The sequence below is a fragment of the Lithobates pipiens genome, unplaced genomic scaffold (genome assembly GCF_037356315.1).
Source record: "Lithobates pipiens isolate NorthernLeopardFrog02 unplaced genomic scaffold, aLitPip1_a1.2 Scaffold_30, whole genome shotgun sequence".
Classification (NCBI taxonomy): domain Eukaryota; kingdom Metazoa; phylum Chordata; class Amphibia; order Anura; family Ranidae; genus Lithobates; species Lithobates pipiens.
The window spans coordinates 179,197,801-179,213,379 of NW_027507791.1; the positions used below are offsets into that span (position 1 = coordinate 179,197,801).

At 44.5% G+C, this 15,579-nt stretch overlaps 1 long non-coding RNA gene across 1 annotated transcript; it reads left to right on the forward strand.

Annotated features, from left to right (window-relative positions):
- Positions 1-691: 691 nt before the first annotated feature.
- On the forward strand, positions 692-1,387 carry LOC143942285 (uncharacterized). Its single transcript, XR_013264744.1, has 2 exons — positions 692-816; positions 897-1,387. It is a non-coding gene; the product is annotated as an uncharacterized LOC143942285 (long non-coding RNA).
- Positions 1,388-15,579: the final 14,192 nt, after the last annotated feature.

Sequence of the window (15,579 nt, forward strand, 5' to 3'; positions counted from 1 at the left end):
ACCTCGTTTATGATACAGGGTTTGAACAGCATTTTTTGGGTGTGTAATTTTTAGGACACAACAAATGATTAGGACATTGTGGTTTAGATGTGTTTCAAAATACAATGACTAGAAAAGAACATTCAGTGTAATTGAAGGAGAGGACACTTGGCAGCTGGGTAAAAACACATCTGCACTCATGAGCAAAGGTGTGGGACACCAGAGAACATTTATTAGGGTAAACCACACGCCACACGGGGTTCCCTGGTATACTTGGGGGGGGGGGGGGGGTTGGGCATGTGTGAACCTTGGCACAAAAAGCAAATTATTTGCTTTTTTGGCAAAGTGAATTGATTTCTCATGTCTTCACATTTTGCATCTCTTCATAAACCGACAATTGTACAACACTTCTAATCAAGGTTCCATCTTCCTAGTTCTGGCCTTAAATATCTGTGTGCTAAAGTATACCTTTTGGTTTGTTAATTTCTCATAGGGGAGAAAAGCCTCACAAAGCAGGATCCCAGGGACCGCCATCCTTGCCAGCAGGAATGTGAGGTTAGCCCCATCCCCCCCGTGGATGTGCATGTGGAGGAAGGAGAGGTTGAAGAAGGAGAGGAGATGGGCACCCCACCAGGTGAGTGTCTGACACCACAGCTTCAGGTAATCGATGTATACCTGCATATTTCCAAACACATGTTTTTACATCTATTTTAGGTGATGTTGTGGTTGTGGAAAGCGACACATTTCCAAGCACCAGTGCCCCCCCCGAGGATGTCGAGGAAGGAGAGGTTGAGGAAGGAGAGGTGGAGGAAGTAGGGGAGCTGGGCACCCCATCAGGTGAGTGTCTGACACCCCAGCTTGTTGAAATCCATGTATGACTGCCTAATTTTTGACCCAATTTTTCCCATCTATTGTAGGTGATGTTCTGTTTGTGGAAAGGGCCCCATTTTCCAGTGACAGCGCACAAAGGCTGATTGGCCAGATAATGGGCTGGAATGGGGAACTAGATGACATGCGGACTAGCCTGGATCTCATGAAGACTCAGATTGACAATATGCAGCTGGAAATGAAGAACATGATCGATATTTTGGGGAGAATATAATCCGTTTCTCCATAATATCGATCATGTTCTTCATTTCCCTTGTTTTAGTTCAAAGATTGTTTTACTTCACCAATTTTTACGATTGTGGCTGATTGTTGTTTTATACATTTTTCATATTTTTTCTAGAAAAATAAAAACCACCAAAAAAAAAAAAAAAAAAAAAAAAGTTTATAAAAAATTGAAAAAAAAGGAAACCAAAAAATGTTTGGCAAAGAAAGTTAAATAAACCCCAAAAAAATTTTAGATCACTAAATATTCAATGGCACATGTGAATGTGGCCAAATTAAAATTTTGAATAATCAAGAATGTGTGGCGTATTCTTTCAATGCTTAATACCAGTTTGGGAAAAGGGATTTTGTGTATCCAGTGACAATGGGCCTTATTGAATTTAATGAAAATACACTTGGCACTACAAGTGCACTAGGATAACATAGGAGACAGCACAAACCAAAAGCAAGCAAGAAAACACATTTCAGATTTGAGGTTATTTTATTATTTTCCTCTTTTTTAAAATTAAATATTGGGTGGCATTGCAATGGCCCCCCTACCATTAAAATAAGTCACATATCTTTCACGCACTTCCCGTGCACTTTGGGGGGCCAAGCCAGTACGGCCAGTATCCAGGCCTGTCATGGATTCTGGCCCAACTCCAGCCTCCGGCATTATTCCTGATAAATATGTATTGGAATATTTGTGCAAAAAGTTGTGCAAAATGCAGCACGTAAGGATGACATAGTTCAGTTTGTATTCCGCTAGGTTGAGATCCGTCAGAAATACACGGAACCGGCTGGCCATTATTCCAAAAGCATTTTCCACCACTCTTCTCGCTCTGGCCAGCCGGTAGTTGAAAACCCTCCTCTCCGGGGTGAGGGCTCTTTGGGGGAATGGCCGCATTATGTGGTTGTCAAGAGCAAAAGCCTCATCCGCAATGAATACAAAGGGTAGTTCCTCCACATTCTCCGAATCAGGTGGCAAGCCCAGGCCACCTGTCTGTAGACGGCGGTAGAACTCCGTCTGGGCGAAGACTCCTCCATCCGACATGCGGCCATTCTTCCCCACGTCCACATAGAGAAATTCATACTGTGCCGACACCACCGCCATTAACACAATACTGTGAAACCCCTTGTAATTAAAAAAGTATGACCCCGAATGGGGTGGTGGCACAATGTGGACGTGCTTCCCATCTATGGCACCACCGCAGTTAGGAAAGTCCCACCGGGTGGCAAAATGGGATGCCACAGTCTGCCATTCCTGTGGCGATGAAGGAAACTGGGGAGGCAAAAAGCAGAAAAAAAACAAAATAAGTACTTTGGCACATTAAACATTGTACATTACAACACAAACTTTATTTCACGCTTCTGCCTAGTCACATGACACCGATCGTCTGCTCCCTGTCATTGGGAGCAGTGATCAGGGTCATGTCACTGCTAGCCCATCCCCCAGACAGTTAAGAAAAACACTCACCCAGAACACACTTTAAACCATTCCTTGGCCCCCTTGTGCTTAATAAAACACCTTCACTGCATGTGACATTTTTACAGTAATCAAGACAATTTTGGACAGCATTGATCACTGTATTAATGACAATGGTCACAAAAATGTATGGAAATTGGCCAATGTGTCCGCCATAATGTGGCAGTCACCAGAAAAAAAAAAAAAAAAAAACGGTTAGCAACGCCATTACTATTTTCAAAAATGGCAAGATTTTACAAATGCCAGCAAAATAGACCATATTTACTAAACGATAGAACTTAAAAAAAAAACAATCAAGAAACGCTTAAATTGTGATTCATTTTAACACATTTTGGTTTACTAAAAGACTACGTATCAGCATCAAATGATGTCCCAAAAAATCATGGTGATATATTTTTGTGACTATCTTTCTTTAGAGCGAAAAGAGAGAAAAAAAAGCATATTTCGAAAAATGCATTTTGGGTTTGTTGGTGGTTAATCACCAAAACTAAAAAAGCAGAGGTGATCAAAGACAACCAAATACAAAATCGCTTTGTGCTAATAAAATGAAGATAATTTACTAGGAGGAGCCATGTTACAAGGACGCACAATTGTCAATTCAAACAACGCACTGCCAAATCACCCAAAAAAGTGATGAAGGTCAGGAAGGGGGGAAAATCATTCCAGGGTTGAAGTGTGTTAAAAATACAATATATAATTCAACATTAATTTAAGGACACACAGACTCGTTGGAATTATATTAAGTGTGTGTGGGGGGGATCCAGTTAAAGGACACACAGACCATTTGGGATACTATTAAGGGGGGGGGGGGGGGGATTCAGTTAAGGGGACACAGACCATTTGGAATAAGCTTTAAAATGTTTGGTTTTAGGATAAAGCAATAGAATGGAGCTGACAAAAGACATTTTAAGTGACTAGACTAGGTGGATATGGGCCTACCATAGCATGTTGGTGAGGTTTAATGAAGGCAAATATGCATGAAAAAGAAAAAAGGAGCATTAAAAGATTGCAGCATGCATGAGGACAAAGGGGACATTCACAGCATATTGCAATCATGGTAATTAGAGATTGAGGAAAGAAATACAAGGCATTAGCAAACATTAAAGACAATAAAATGTGATGTTAAATGCTAAAATCTTACCTTAATATAGTCCTCCTGCAGGACCTGTATAATGGCAGAACAGGTCTCTGGGATAATGATCCCCAGAGCCTGGGGGGAGATGCCTGTCGAGAACTTCAAGTCCTGAAGGCTTCTCCCTGTCGCCAAGTAGCGCAACGTGGCGACGAGCCTCTGCTCCGGAGTGATGGCTTGCCGCATGCAGGTATCCTGCCTGCTGATATAAGGGGTCAGCAAAGCCAGCAGACGGTGAAAAACGGGGTCCGTCATCCGGAGATAATTCCTGAAATCATCAGGATTATTCTCCCGGATCTCACGAAGCAAAGGCATGTGCGAGAACTGGTCACGCTGGAGCAACCAATTCTTCGTCCATGAACTCCTCAACACCCCGTCCAAGGACTGTTCTTGGGTTGCAGAATGAACTACAACACCAAGCGCAAGCAAAGCACGAACTCGACGACGAGTACGTACACGCAACATGGCTTCAAAACGGTCGGATTGTCAGAGCGAACTTAACAGACGTCACTGAAGAACAGCAAGGCCTGTGAAGAGCGAGCTGAAAGTCAGCGAGCGCAGTTAGATCGCACTGCAAAATACAGACACGAACTGACTACACGCACTAAAAAACAGATACAAACCTCACAAGCACAAACTGAAAAGCAGTGAAAAACGTTCTGAAAAATACGAGTCTGAAAACCGCGAATCGTCTCTCACCAAACTTCTACTAACACGAGATAAACACGAAATTAGCAGAAGGAGCCCAAAGGGTGGCGCACTTGGTATTGAACTTCCGTTTTATAGTCTCGTCGGACCTGGTGTACGTCACCGCGGACCAGAGGGGCGGACTTTAGTGTGATCGTGTGTAGGCAAGTCCGTTGCGTCGGAACTCTGTCGGAACTCCGGCGGAACTCCGGCGGAACTCCGTTGGGAACTCCTTCGGAATTAAGTCCTCTCGTGTGTACGGGGCATAAGAAGGACAAAAATAATTCTTAATTCATTATTAAATTAAATGATTACTACTACAATTACACTTGAAATCACCAGATGCTTTAATCTGCCTGATTAGATTTTGGATTTTCTACTTGATTATTTCTATTATCCTCCCGAAGTTCCGATCTTCTAAACTGTGTATAAGTCTTGGGCCAAATTATTAATGGAAGGTCGTGCAAACCTAAGGCAGATTGTATAGCGGGAATATCAGATGGATCACGTAAATTTAACCACCTGCCATCTTTCTTAATTTGTAACTGAAAAGGGAAATTCCACCTATATACAATGTTACGATCTTGCAACATTTTTAATAAAGGCCTTAACGCCTTCCTCTTCTCCAGAGTAAATTGACAGATCTTGTAACAATTGTATATTTGCTCCATTAACATTAATTCGTCCCCTCTCTCTTGCCCTTCTCATAATCTCCTCCTTATCCTTATAGAAATGCACTCGACATATATGTCTCTTGGTTTATCTGGATCTAATTTACGTGGTCCCACTGTCCGATGTACTCTATCAAGTTCCAAATTCGATTCCTAAGGTTTCCCCAACAGTGAGGTAAAAATTTGATTAACTGTTATAACCAGCTCTTCAGTTCTAAGTGATTCTGGCAGTCCCCTGATCCTAATATTATTTCTTCTATTACGGTTGTCTTGGTCCTCCCATAATTGAAATAATGTATAAATATGAGACTCTTGGGCATCTATACGCTGTTCCTGTGATTGCACACGATCTACCAATATATCTACAGAACGCTCAACTTCTGATATTTTCTTGCCTGTAGTTCTTTATGTACAGATTGAATCTCCTTGTAGAAACCATGTTCTAGACGCTGAATAAAAGCTTCCATTTCATGGCGAGTGGGCAGAGCTCTTAAATAAGTCCGTACATCCCCCACTTCTGGTCCCAACTCTTCACCCATTGTATCGCCTTTTAGATTCCCATCCATATTCTCACTATCCATTGTATTCACTGGATTACATCCCCCTAACAATGGGGGGGATGGGGGTGAGTATTGAGGGCCATCCTCGGGGTCCTCCCACATTCATATGCATGTCTAGTGCACCTATATCAGAGCTATTATTCACTTCTATTATATATGCGGATTCCACAAATTCAATCGGTCCTTGTGACTCAAAAGCCGATTCCCACATGTTTTTTATGGCGTCTGTACAATCCATTTTTGCTGTCTGTGCGTCTTTTACTGCCCCAATGCCTAAGGAGCCTAACGGCCTTACAGATGACAGTAAAGGTTTAATTATTGATACAACTGGTGTTAATATAGTTTTTTCTGCTTGTAGTGATTGTGTATGTGTATCCTGCATAACAACAGAAGCTGATATTCCCCTGTTACTGTCTTATTGTCTTCGATGTACATGATCGTGTCCGGCCGCCTCCCGGAAAAAACTCTGCTATCCCTTGCTGAGCGTTAGAGGAGACTATTAATGGAGGATTAGATGTATTTCCAGGATATAGTTTTGAGTGCTATTCAAGTTATTGTTGCAGCAGCCTGTGTTTTGTCAGTTTAAATAGGGACAGGCAGGAAGCTGTGTGTGGCAGTGAGGGACAGTCAGTTTAATTAGTAGCTGTTAACATTAGGTCCACAAAGGTTCTTTTCAGGACTGGTATGGTAATAGGCTTGTACACGTGTAATATTCGTTCTTCCAAATATAGAAATAATATTATACTTGACTGCTGCCCTTCTGCTGCAGTAGTCCTTTATGAGTATAGGGACTGAGGTACAGTCTGCGAATCATTCACAACCTACTAGTTCCACAAAGGTCCTTATAAGGACTGGTAAGGTATAGGGTACTACAGTACATAGGGTTGAGTGAGGTACAGTCTGCTATTCCTTAAGGACTGGTATAGGTCCACAATATATAGGGTTGAGGTGCACTACTGCTGACTGCTGCCCTATACTGCAGCAGTCCTTTATCAGTATAGGGACTGAGAGTTTTGTCACAGGGTCATTTAAAAAATGACAGGCAGAGGAAGAGGCAGGACCTTCCGCAGGGGTGGTAGGGGTAGAGCAGGAGCAACAGGCTTGAGCCAAAGTGGGAAGTTGCAGAATGTGCGTTCAATTACTTTAAAGGACGCACCAGACTTGGTTGAGTGGCTCACTCAGCCTTACTCTTCTGCACCCTCCTCATCCTCTCGATCTGCACCCTCTTCTTCACTCTCTGCTATGTGCACCCCCAAAGACACTACCACCAACAACACCACCACCACCACCTCCACCACATACCTTCCGATTGAGTCATTGGTTCAGGAAGAGGAGGTAGCAAGAACCGCTACTCAGCAGTCTGACGACAGTACCCAGATCAGCCCAAGGAGGAGGTTGGTCCCCGGTGTTGCTGCCTACTCCGGGATCTCTACTTATAGTGGTGGGGAAGGTGACGTTGATGATGACGTGTCTGGTGATGTCACGTGGGTGCCCACAAGAGAGGAAGAGGAGGGGAGTTCAGAGGGAGATATGGACCAGCAGATAAGGAGGAGAAGCAGGAATAACTTGCATTGCACAGGAGGGACAAAGCAGACTGCTAATGTATCAGGAGCGAGGCATCAACCATGTACGGTCACATCTGGCGCTCCCAGGACGCCGGCACATGGCTCCGCAGTGTGGGCTTTTTTTAACGTGTCCGCTGCTGACAATAGTGTTGCAGTCTGCAATCTTTGCAGTCAACGCATTAGTCGCGGTAAGCCCAACACTCACCTAGGGACGACCACCTTAAGAAGGCACATGAGCAGCCATCACCGAGTCCAGTGGGAGCAACGTAACACACAAAGCCACACTCCAGGCTCTCACCGTCCAGCCTCGTCTTCTACTTCTCCTTCTCCTCTCTCCTCACAATTGTCCTCCACTCCACCTTCCATCACGCCAAGCTCACGTTTTTCTGCAAAAAGGCAGGATTCCGTGGACCTAATGTTCGAGCGTAAAAAAATGATGACGCCGAATAACCCTCTTGCCCAATGGTTGACGGCTGGCTTGTCAGAACTGATAGCCCACCAACTACTGCCATATAAACTGGTGGACTCGGAGGCCTTTCGAAAATTTGTGGCCATTGGAACACCACAAAGGAAGTATTTCTCAGAGAAGGGCATCCCAGAGCTATATGGCCATGTTCAGCGGCAAGTGAATGTATCTCTGGCACACAGTGTCGGTGCCAAGATACATCTGACCACAGACACGTGGTCTAGCAAACACGGGCAGGGAAGGTATATCACTTTTACTGCCCACTAGGTGAACCTTCTGATGGCCGTCAAGCATGTAACCCCGTGTAGATTTGGTTTTACCGTCACGGATTGCATGCAGGCCTGGCTCTTCTTCTCCTCCTCCTCCTACTCCATCCTCCTCCCTCTCCTCCTCGGCTGACTCCTCCTTTTCCGCTGCTAGCGTCTCTTCTGCTGCGCCGCCCAAGCTCCCCAAAACCTATTCGCCATGCCAGGTGAGACGTTGCCATGCCGTGCTGCGTCTGTTGTGCCTGGAAGCCAAGAGCTACACTGGCCCGGCACTCCTTTCAGCTTTGCGTTCACAGGCAGATCAATGGCTAACACCGCTCAATTTGACAGTTGGTAAAGTGGTGTGTGACAACGGTGCCAATCTGCTTAGCGCATTGAAACAGGGCAAAATCACGCACGTGCCATGCATGGCACACGTCTTAAACTTGATGTCCAGGACATCTTGGGGCAGGCAAGGAAAATCTCGGCCCATTTCAGAAGATCTTACACGGCCATGGGTCACCTTGCTGACATTCAGCGGCGACACAATCTGCCAGTCAGACTTCTTATTTGCGATTGCCCGACGCGAGGGAACTCAACCTTCTTTATGCTTGATAGGCTGCTCCAGCAGAAACGTGCAGTTAACGTCTACCTGTATGAACTCTGGGGCATAACAGGTTCTGGGGAGCTGTTTTTTTTTCACCGTGCCAGTGGCTGCTCATGAGCGACGCATGCAGACTTCTGCGGCCATTTGAGGAGATCACCAAACTGGTCAGTCGCAGCCATGGCGCCATCAGTGACATGGTACCTTATGCCTTCTTTATGGAGCATGCATTGCGTCGTTTCATTGATCAAGCTGTGGAGGAGCAGGAGCGGGAAGATGAGGAAGTCGCAATGCTGGATGAATTCCCAGGGGGGGGCTACTCTATCTGAGACAAGTGAACAACAGGAGTCTGAAGAGGAGTCAGAGGAGGATGGTGCCGGGGCGGATGAGGAGGAGCAAGAAGAGCATGCTTTAAACCTTTCTGGGATCCCTGTTGTTGTGCGTGGATGGGGAGAGGAGAATGAAGAGGACGACATTATCCTGAATGATGAGCAGGAGCCAGGCCACCACACCGCTTCCAGTTTAGTGCAAATGGGGGCCTTCATGCTGCAGTGTTTTAATAGGGACCCCCGTATAAAAAGCATAAGGGTCAAGGACCAGTACTGGGTGGCAACGTACTTAGACCCCTGGTACAAACACAAAATGGTGGAAATGTTACCGCCGTCACAGAGGGCTGTCAGAATGGAGCACTTCCAGGCCTTGCTTGGAAAAATGCTGCATTCTGCTTTTGCGTGCGCTGGCAGAGGAGCAATTCCCACTCCCGGAGAAGGAGTTGAGGGTACCAATCCAACAGCGCCTGCAAGAAAAGACCGGTTTGAAGATGTGTTGGTGACTTCTGATATGAGGTCATTCTTTCAGCCGACCCATCGACAGGTGTCATCCAGATCCAGCATCAGGGAATGCCTAGACCGTCAGGTGTCCGACTACATCGGGTTAATGGCTGATGTGGACGCTCTGAGGAGTGATGAACCCCTGGACTACTGGGTGGGCAGGCTTGACCTCTGGCCAGAGCTTGCCCAATTTGCAATCGAACTGTTGGCTTGCCCCTCGTCCAGTGTCCTGTCCGAAAGGACGTTCAGCGCAGCAGGGGGGATCGTGACCGATAAGCGTACTCACCTAGCTCACGACTAAGTGTTAACTACCTCACATTTCTAAAAATGAATGAGGCATGGATCTCGGAGGAATTCAACACTTGTGACCAGTAGACCATGTATATGTCCTTAAACAATTTTTTTAATCGAGCACACAGACCTTCTTTCTTCATTTGGCTCACTTCCTTGTCCAAAAAAAGCACACCGTACTATATGCCCGTACCCTCCTGTTTGAAGAGGTTGAGCGGTGTCATATTTCTACTGAGGCTGCTTATTATGAGGGGCTCCCACCATCCCTGTGCTGTGCTGACTTCCTCCTGGGGCTGCTTATTATGAGGGGCTCCCACCATCCCTGTGCTGTGCTGACTTCCTCCTGAGGCTGTACCTCTGCTGTGCACATTATGAGGGGCTCCCACTATCCCTGTACTATGCTCATTATGAGGGGCTCCCACCATCCCTGTGCTGTGCTGACTTCCTCCTGGGGCTGCTTATTATGAGGGGCTCCCACCATCCCTGTGCTATGCTGACATCCTCCTGAGGCTGCTTATTATGAGGGGCTCCCACCATCCCTGTGCTGTGCTGACTTCCTCCTGGGGCTGTACCTCTGCTGTGCATATTATGAGGGGCTCCCACCATACCTGTGCTATGCTGACTTCCTCCTGGGGCTGCTTACGGTGCAGGTGTCAGTGCTGTATATCACGGTGCTGGTGTCAGTGCTTTATGTCACGCTGCTGATGTCAGTGCTCTCTATCACGGTGCTGGTGTCAGATCACTCTATCACGGTGCAGGTGTCATTGCTGTATGTCACGCTGCTGATGTCAGTGCTCTCTATCACGGTGCTGGTGTCAGATCACTCTATCACGGTGCTGGTGTCAGTGCTGTATATCACAGTGCTGGTGTCAGTGCTTTATGTCACGCTGCTGATGTTAGTGCTCTCTATCACGTTGTTGATGTCAGATCACTCTATCACGATGCAGATGTCATTGCTGTATGTCATGCTGCTGATGTCAGTGCTCTCTATCACGGTGCTGGTGTCAGATCACTCTATCACGGTGCAGGTGTCATTGCTTTATGTCACGCTGCTGATGTCAGTGCTCTCTATCACGGTGCTGGTGTCAGATCACTCTGTCACGGTGCAGGTGTCATTGCTGTATGTCACGTTGCTGGTAATTATTTCCTGCACCCTCTTCTTTCCCTACCCTGACCTTCCCTCTCCTCCATTGCCTTCATGCGCTCCACAGTCCTGAATTGTCACAACAATTTCACATATAAAAAAAGAATGCTTGTAGTTGTCGATCCCAGATTCACCTCATACATGTGTTATGTCGTTGGCCATGTGGTGGGACTATGTTTGCACAGCTAGTAATTATTTTGTGGCTGCAAATTTGACCTGTAGGTTTGCAAAGTTCGCCTCCCATTTGAAGTCAACGGGGCCCGCCGGGAACCTTACGGTTCGCGAACTATCGGCCGCGTTCGCGGTCCGCGTTCGCGAAACGTCCCGTCGGAAGTTCGTCCATCACTACTCAGGAGCCCTATGAAAGATTCAAAGGGGTGTGTATATAGTCAGCCCATGGTTCCCAAGTGGCTTTGAACTTCCTAACTGTGTCCTGTAGAATTCTGACCATATTTTGTAACTTGGATACCAGTAATTTTGCGTACCATGGCAAATATTTTGTTCCAGATGCTTCTTATTTTAGGACATTCCCACCAGATATGAATCATGGAGCCCACATGGGAGCAGTTTCAGAAGCAGAGAGGGGAGGCTGTAGGATAGAACTTGTTTAGCCTTGTGGGTACCAGGTATCATTGGGCCAGTACCTTGAGGCCTGCTTTGATTAATTAAATATTTAGGATTCCTTGGTAGGCCCTAAAGGTCACAGCATACCATTCTTCTATGTCTCACTCTTGTGAGAGGTCCCTCTCCTATCCTGTCATGTAGGATAGTCCTATCCTGTCATGTAGCTGGGTTTAGAATTGACCCTAGCAAGTGACTCGTAGATCTCCAAGATTCCTCCTCTCTGCTCCATGGCCCAAGCCACCAGTGTTTGTAAGGTGTAATGGTAGGCAGGTAGGGTTTGGTCTTCCACAATGAGTGGAGATAGTTGGAATTCTGGAGGAATCTAAATCTCTCAGAGGTGGGCATTTCTAGTTTGGTAGTGCAATGGTTAAGGGTGAGTGGACCAGAAAGATTGAAAAAGTGGCCAATTCTATACATCCCCTTGTCCAACCACCAATGGAATTCTTTAATATTAATTCTAGGAATGAATTGAGGATTGTGGATTAAAATGGCAAGCAATGTTAATTCCATGTGGTCTTTTAGGCTGTCCCATAAGGTGTACCAATGAGACAGTGTTGGGGCCATAATCGATGGGCAGTTTTTAGGGGGACACCATATTAGGTAGTCAAGGGTGAAGCAAGGTACTGTCTGATGCTCAATATGCACCCAATCTGGTAAATTATTGAAATTTGGGCTAACTGGGCTGCCTGATATTACCACAGGAAGTTGGGTAATCCAAAACCCCACTTTTTACGAGTTCTATAGAGGACTCCTTTAGCACATCAATGACCCTTGGATCCCCAGACAAAGGAGATAATTTTTGCTTTGAATCACCTTAGGTGGTCCCTGTTAATAGTAGGTATCGGGAGTGATTGAAAAAGATATAAGATACGTGGGTGTAAAGTCATTTTGATGGAGTGGATTCATCCTAGCCATGAAAGATTGAGCTTAGTGGGGGGGTAATTAGCTAAATATTGCTACATTTGTTTTCATGCCCAGCACTCAGCACTGGAGATCAGTGCACCAGAATGTGAGTGTATCTCTTTCATTTCTGTTTTAAAATAAATTCGTTTAAACGGAGAGCACTAGATTTTGTTCTTTATGTTTTTATATGGAATCATATTAACTTGAGGATACTGAAAAGGATTTAATCTTTGAGCACTACCGTTACATCTACTGAATGCTGTGATTAACCCATGATGGGAACATGTGTTTTCTGACCTGTCTGTTAAATCAGGGGTCCATGTTTTGAGGTGAGAGTCCATCTTGCTTATTGGTGAAGGAATCACATCATCACTTGTTTTGTCGATTGAAGGCACACTGCACAAACGGATCTTTTCCTTGACAACTCTACTTGTTGTTTTGTTGTATCTATGGACTTTTGTGTTTAGATGCATTAATAGAGTGTCACTTTATTATTATTCACTTATATTATTTATTTATGCGCTGTATTGTTACTTTTTTACTTTGTATTGTGGGATTTGGTATTTTGACCTATAGTATTCTAGCTGCATATTGTTTATCATTTTATTTATTTGTTGTGTTCAGCGCTGATTGATTTTTCGTTATATAATTAGCTAAATATAACTTCTTCACTTCTTTAGTGAGGGTGACTCCCAAGTAGGGTATCATAGAGTCATTCCAAGTAAAATCAAAGTGGTCTTTTAGTCGAGAGAGTAAGAATTCTGGGATATCCCCATATAATCAGTATGGAGATAGAAGTTGCCTATCTATAAAATTTACAGAACACCTTCCAGAACACCTTACCTGTAACACTCAACTGACACTTTACCTTACTTTCTCCAGTCATGGCTCTGACAGTGTTATGTGCATTGATTGGGCAAACCATTTATTGATTCAGCCAATCCGGGCTTCCAAGGCACTGTGCGGCACACAGTGTGTTGTGGGGCATTCGACGGTCTGAACAAATGGTCAAATACCCTGACAGTTTGGGTGATCGCCGAACATGTGAACAGCCAATGTTCGGCTTGAATTCATGCTCGGGCCCAACCGTTCGCCCAACATTAATTATTATATTTTCTCCCCAATAAGAAACGCTTCACATTTATTAGCTCACATTTCATATTTTGTTCTAGGAATAAAGCAAACGGGAAGAAACTTCTTCTTTTAAAATTATGGAGATATTCTCCATATGCTGGATGACAGGTTGCATATCATTTCAATGGTTATACTTCAACCTACCCATATGTAAGTAATATCATTCCTCTATGGCTAGAAAAGACCTAAGAAATTGAACTATGCAGTACTCTTTTATCTCTCTCCCTGCCTCCTTTGTTTTTTTTTCACTCTCCATTATTTCAGAGATTTGTACCTATACAGAAATGAAAACATGTTGGTGGTATGAAAGCTATCTCTTAAAAAAAACAACAACCACTACCCCCATTGAGAAGTCACCAAAAGATACATACTGTAGGCCTGAACTTTAGCTCAAACTCAGATCATCGCCTCCCCCAAAACCATCACCCTCCAGCAATCTGGTGGGATTTACATTTGTTGGAATCCACCAAAAGTCCAAACAACTTAAGATGAGGCCTTGATACATTTTTTTTTTTTCTGGCACTTGCCCTCATGTAACTGTGTTTGTTCAAAGTTTTTTTTAAATATCAGGTTTATTTTCAAATCATTGCTCTAATGTACAAAAGCTAGAGAAAGAATGTACAACAAAAGTTTATTTTAATTTTTTTTAATACTTACATTTTTTATTAACCGCTTGCCGACCAGCCGCCATCACTATATTGCGTCAGGTTGGCACGGCTGCTCGAATTGGCGTATGTGTACTTTGGCCTCTTTAAAAGCAATAGCAGGCATGCGTGTGAACCCACGGTTCGACACCAGAGCCGATGTGCAATGTCCGCTGGCCACCCATGATCACTTCACAGAGAGCCAGAATAGGCATCTGACAATGTAAACAAACAGATCCCTGTACTGACAAGAGAGGAGAGAGAGATCTGCTGTTCCTAGTGATCAGGAACAGCGATCTCTCTGTACTCCCAGTCAGTCGACTCCCCCAACAGTTAGAAACACCTCCCTAGGCAAAACGTAACCCCTTGATCGCCCCCTAGTGTTAACCTCTTTCCTGTCAGTGTAATTTATCAGTGACTACCAGTGTCACTGGTTCCAGAAAAGTGTAAAAAGTGTCTGATCTGTCCACCATTACTAGTAAAAAAACATAATAATAAAAATGCCATAAATATATCCCCTATTTTGTGGATGCTTTACCTTTTGCGCAAACCAATCAATATACACTTATTGCGATTTATTTTACCAAAAATATGTAGAAGAATACATATTGGTTTAAGCTTATGAATAATTATTATTTTTTTTTTTTTTCAATTTGGGATATTTATTATAGAAAAAGTAAAAAATATAAACAGCAGAAAGAGAGTGCCTGGGTCAGTGTGATCATAAAAGCAAGTAACACTTTATTCAGATACTCTTACATAAAAGTATCTTGCAAGCTGCACATAGGGTGGATGTGGATTACCAACCAAGCAGTCAGCCGTCACAAGGGATGAGAAGACCACTGTGGGGATAAGCTCAGACCTGCTATATGGAGGTGTATAGCCAGCAGCGTCTCCAGCTCTCACACCTGCTCTCACAGAGCTAGAAAGACACCAAATCAGGAAGGGAGCAGGCCGCAACGCGTTTCTGAGGCGTTGCCTCCCTCTAGAGGGAAAAATGTATACTGTCAGGACAGAATAAAATAAAAAAACACCCAATCAGTACAGAAACTGGGCGTGGCTATTTTTTAGCTTATAGCCCGCTGTACTATAGGTACACTTGTGCCATGCTATGACAGCTATATATGTTGGAGATTTGATTACAGCTAAAAAAGTTGGCCAGTATAGCCCTGTTGATTGGACAACTGGCCACGCCCAATCCCTGTACTGATTGGGTATTTTTTGTTTTATTTTGTCCTGACCGTATAAATTTTCCCCTCTAGAGGGGAGTGGGTTTGCCTGAAAAATGAGGCGGCGCCTCGGAAACTCGTTGTGTTCCACCCCTTCTTGATTTGGTCTCTTGCTAGCTCTGTGAGAGCAGCTCCTCCATATGACAGGTCTGAGCTTATCCCCACAGTGGTCTTCTCGTCCTTTGTGACGGCTGACTGCTTGATTGGTGAACCACATCCACCCTGTGTGCAGCTTGCAAGATACTTGTATGCAAGTGTATCTGAATAAAGTGTTACTTGCTTTTACCATCACACTG